At 33.6% G+C, this 5678-nt stretch overlaps 1 long non-coding RNA gene across 1 annotated transcript; it reads left to right on the top strand.

Annotated features, from left to right (window-relative positions):
• Window positions 1-278: 278 nt before the first annotated feature.
• LOC145585909 (uncharacterized) lies at window positions 279-1505 on the top strand. The gene is made up of 3 exons (XR_014100755.1): window positions 279-655; window positions 730-825; window positions 1127-1505. It is a non-coding gene; the product is annotated as an uncharacterized LOC145585909 (long non-coding RNA).
• Window positions 1506-5678: the final 4173 nt, after the last annotated feature.

The following is a 5678-nucleotide window of genomic DNA, read 5'->3' as shown; positions in this document are numbered from 1 at the left end:
AAATAATTTTGTGGATTTTTTACTCTATCCTCTGTTATGTTTGAGTTGGCACCCTCTTGGTCTAGTAAATATAATGTGGTTACTATTTATATTCGTCCTTGTATTTATATAGGATCAAGTAACTTATAATCTCCTATTTTCCTTATTACTAAATTATTCGACCCTTAATTTTCTTTTTTGAAGGAAGTCTTTCAGTTAGCCCGTTGATGCTGCAGGATGCTAAACCAAGTTGTTGTCGCTTCCCTTGCTGCTTCACGATGCTGCTGCTGCTATTGATCTTTTAATGTTGCTGCTGGTGTTTTTCTGTCTCCCTATGCCACGCTAAAACATTAGTTACTGCCTAAGGATATATAAACATTAGAGGGTGCACTACTATAAAAAAACGCTAAAACCTTAGTTCCTTTTGAATGTATTTAATTGGTGGTTTGATTGATTTTTTGCATTGTTAATTTTTTAATTAGTTCTAATTAAATTTAATTCATCTCTGGTTTAGTCTTAATTATTCATATGTGCTGACTTTTGATAACTTGGGCTGCTTTTGTGCTAATTTGGTGCCTACAACCTACCTGATCTCCCTACTCTCTTGTCTTACTGACATAGAAGCCACACTGGCAACCTCATGGCAGGTGACTAGGCAAAAGGTTTGGTGTTGCAGGTACGTATCTATTTTTGCTCCTGTTATTAATTATTACTTATCTGAGCTGATTCGTAGCATTTTGGTATTCTTAGGAAGGCCAAAAGAATATTGAGAGTGAAAAGGGTAGCAAATGCTCCCAGCTGCCTGATGTCAAGAGCCAATCCGATGCTTGGTCCAGGATTTGGTTTGTAAGTCCATGTTTTGGTGCATATTATCCTTATTTCATGCTTATTGCTGGTTTGATTGTTTTATTTTTGCAAATGATGTCTTAGCGTGTCTTCTGAGTATATGGATGTCGTGATACTTTTGGAAATTTTTCTACTCTGTAATTGGTTTTGAAATTTAGACTGTGATTTTGGTTTGATTAGGTGGAAAATGGTTTTTGGAGAATGTACTCTCTATGGCGCCCTGGTGTTACTAATTTTGGTCTATTATTGTATTTAGATTATTTTGGTGATGTCTTGATGAAAATGCTGAACTGTTGTGCAGGGTAAACAGATTATGTGGACATCCAGGTATGAATACTGAGAAGCAATATAAAAGAGCTGACATCTAACTGTGCAAGATTACAAGAACAGAAGAAGGATATTTTTTAGCTATGTAAAGATTTACTATCGATGTCTCAAAATTTGTTCCACTACAAGTCTACAACTAGTTACAAATGAAGTATATATATGTTGGAATTATATTTGTTGTAATAACACTCATTACTATGAGATATTGTACATATACTATAATATATTTATATGCAATAAAAAAAATTAGCCTAATTTTCAGTGTGAAATATTTTTTTTTTGGTAAATATATTCTAGATATTTTTTAAAATATAGACAAGAGAAAGCATTCCAACCTTAGAAAATATAGACAAAAAAAGCATCACCAAAAATATAAAAAAAAATCAAATATTTAAAACTCTGGACACTAAAAAGCGTCGCCAGATTAAAGATTGTAGACACAAAAAAGCGTCGCTAAAGTTGAGAAAGTGCGCCAACTATTGCAAATTTCGACGCTCCGTATAAAAATTTGGACACAAAAAAGCGTTGAGATTTGCGACGCTTTTTAATGACACCGAATTTTCTCGACTCACTATTTTTCGACGCTTGATCATGCCTTTTATGCATGTTTAAAGGGAATTTGTACTTGTAATCACGCTTATATACGATAATTATTAATCTTATTTAGGGTTAATTTGATTATAATTCAAGTGATCGCCAATAATAGTTTATTTGTGCATTAAATTCAACCAACATAGATAAACAGGTTTAGGGTTGAACCTAATGATTGTATGTTAGTCAGAAAGCGCACATGAATACGATTAGAATAAAGTAGAGGCCTATTATTAGGGCAGGTTCAATCTCTTTTAGGTTGGATTTGTACCTTCATCCCCGAATCCTATTTGGTTCAAGACCTTATGGAGTTGACGATCTCTTGGATCGTTAAGGGGTGTAACCTTCACCTCGTGAACGGTTTACAAGTTCCTTAAAAAATTTGTTGGCGACTCTTTTGCTCTATCTTCTTTCCCATTGGACGCCACCGTACTTTCGTTTATGATCACAGTGGGTTCAAGCTAGGGATTAATGCTTGATATATTCCCTACACGTGCCAAATCCTTAAATCCTTAGAAGCAATCGCTTCTAAAATATCAATCGATGTTTTAGATCTTCCTTGATACATTCCTTTCCATCCAGCTGGACAATTTTTCCAGACCCAATGCATGCAATCAATATAATGTTTCCCAACATGCCAGGGAAACCCCTATCCTCCCCTTCTCTAAGGAGGCGTTGGATATCTTCCAATGTTGGCTTGCGAAGGTACTAAGTTGCAAAGTGAGCAATTACTCCGTAGACAAACTATGCAAGACATTCTCTGGCAGTGCTTTCACCGAGCTTCAGATACCCTCATCTACCTGATCAGCAGAACAACCATAAGCTAACATACGTATGGCTGCTATGCATTTCTGAAGGGGTGAAGCACCAAGACGCATGGTAGCATCTGGGTGTTGTTGGAAGTAACGGTTAGTTGCACTTAATGTGTTGACAATGCGAAGGAAAAGGGGTCTTCGCATACGAAATCTCCTCCGAAATGTGGTTTCATCGTATACTGGTTGGTCACTAAAATAATCTGAAACTAAATTGTCGTGAGCTGCTTCACGATTTCTCGGCACAGTTATTCTTCGTTTTCTTTGACGTTTATGTTCATTTTGCTGTACTCAATTGTTTACAGCTACAAGTACTTCGTTTTGCATTACATGTAATCGATGACTCTTATTGATAAAATTCATGACCATTTGATCATAGATATCATCAATTGAACTTGAAGACGAAGAAGAAGAACTTGAAGAGTTTGAATCGAAATTCATATTATGTTTATTACCAAACAATATTTGAAATAGAAGGTTTTGGTTTTTTTTTTTTAAATGCTAAAGGGAAAATATGGTTGATATTGATAGATGTAATGTTATTGTGACTAATATTATGAATTTTATAGATAAAAATAGGATAAGGTTAGTCAGATGATAATATTTCTCCCAAGGATATGTGGTAATAAAACAAAGGATGTCAAAAGATAAGATTTTGGTTAGATGAAATGTCATGGGAGCAATCTGATAAATTATCTAGATAAAAAACGATAAGGTTAGTCAGAAGATTAGATTTCAGATGATGATATGTGCTCATAAAACAAAGGATGTCAGAAGATAAGATTTTGGTTAGATGAAATGTCATGGGAGCAATCTGATAAATTATCTAGACAAAAAACGATAAGGTTAGTCAGAAGATTAGATTTCAGATGATGATATGTGGTCATAAAACAAAGTATCTCAGAAGATAAGATTTTGGTTAGATGGAATATCATGGTGTAGACACCCATTTGTGTCTCCCCAAAACCATACCCAGTGATGAGTACCTTTCACTTCGAATCATAATCGAATGAAGTGAAAGTGTGGAAAGTTTAGTGTTGCGGATATTTTTAATTTCTTTTCTCTTCTCTCTGTTTTTGAAAATTTATTTTAAGAAAACAGCCAATCTTGTTTGATTGGTCCATGATATGGGTCCAATAGTAGTGTAGTTGGATAGGGTTTGAAAAGACCTTTCCGACGATATATTATAAGCCCAATTCCGATGAATATTGAGGAAGTTATGGCCAAATTACTTAACTGGGCCTGGTTTGAGCCTTAAATGCGGCCCAATGATCTAGAGGAGGGCCTAATATGGATTTATCATTCCTAATGCAATTAGGAATGATTTTAGTTTTCTAGATTCTTTTAGAAGGTTCTTTTCATTGCTAATTCAATTAGCATTGATAAATTGACTTTTGTTGACTTTTTAGAGTTTTAATCAGAATAAAAGATTGTTTTTGAGGAAAATACGATTTTATCCTCTTGTACGGCAATTTCTATCTGATTTTTAGAAAACGCGTCAATAATTAAGTTAGCGCCAAACGCCAGCATTAGCGCCTGACGCTAAGCTTGGCGCCTGGCGCTAGTGTTAGCGCCTGGCGCTAACCTCGTTTTACGCGTCAGAACTCTGTTTCGATTTTTTTTTAATCTTTTTGGCTGATTTTCTCTATAAATAGTCTTCTAAAAACTCCGTTTTCATTCACCAACTCTCATCAAGAAATTCTTGATTACTCTTTCTCTCTCTCTTTTCTAAACTAGCCTTTTCTCAAAATACAAAATTCCGCATTCACAAGACTTAGATACACCTAGCCATATTCGAAGTTGTCTTTGCCCTAGACGTAAAAGGTTTAATTTATGAGGGTTTGGTCCCAAATCTCTCTTTTTATTATTTAATTTAATTGTTTGATTTTATTATTTTCCTTGAAGTTACTAACGTGTGTATTTTGTTATTAGAAAGAGGTACGAGGCATCCAAGTAAGTACTTTAATGGTTTTTATTGATGTTATTATGTAGAAATCATGCTTAGGATGTTATTATGATTCCTAATGTTATGTTAGGGCGTTTTGATCTTCCTAGTATCATGTCTAGGGTAACTTTAATATCAAGTATGATTAAAAGTATGATACTAACAATCATCCTAATATTTATGATTGTTAGTATCATGTTAGGGTTAAAGCTTTGATTTTTATTGTTTAGTGACATGCTAGGGTTTGTTATTAATCTTGTTAGTATCATGCCTAGGATATTGCTATTATTATGCTTTAACATTATTAAGATGATTTATGATAATAATTATTATAATTTTATTATGATGATTATTTTCAATTATGATTGTTATGATTATAATTTTATTATTTATGATTATTATTATGTTGCTTGATATTTATTGTTATTGCTTGATCACGGCTTTTATGTATGTTTAAAGGGAATTTGTACTTGTAATCATGCTTAATAAGATAATTAATAATCTTGTTTAGGGTTAATTATGATTATAATTCAAGTGATCGCCAATAATAGATTTATTTGTGAATTAATATTCAACCAACATAGATAAACATGTTTAGGGTTAAACCTATTGATTGCTTGTTAGTCAGAAAGCGCACATGAATACAATCTGAATAAAGTAGAGGCCTATTATTAAGGCAGGTTCAATCTCTTTTAGGTTGGATTTGTACCTTCACCCCCGAACTACCAGTCATGGTTCAAGACCTATTGGAGTTGACGATCTCTTGGATTGTTAAGGGCTGTAACCTTCACCTTGTGAACGGTTTACAAGTTCCTCAAAAACTTGTTGGCGACTCTTTTGCTCTATCTTCTTTCCCTTTGGACGCCACCGTACTTTAGTGTATGATCACAGTGGAGTTCAAGTTTGGGATAACGCTTGAAATATTCCCTACACATGGGTAGCAATCTTATACATTATCACAAAAATATAAAGTAACATTAATAGACTTGAACTCAATTTAGTAAACATAAAGTTCTTATTAATACATAGAAATTACATTCGTATTAAAAAGGCACATTGACAATAATTCTGCAAAGTTACAATAATAATAGAGCATACAACTTATAATCGTAATAACAAATCATGATTACTCAGTACAATCAGGTAAATTAAATCGAATCGAAAATCTACTACTGAAT

The sequence above is a fragment of the Chenopodium album genome, chromosome 2 (assembly GCF_948465745.1).
Source record: "Chenopodium album chromosome 2, dcCheAlbu1.1, whole genome shotgun sequence".
Taxonomy (NCBI): Eukaryota; Viridiplantae; Streptophyta; class Magnoliopsida; order Caryophyllales; family Amaranthaceae; genus Chenopodium; species Chenopodium album.
This window is presented reverse-complemented; position numbering and strand designations above follow the sequence as displayed.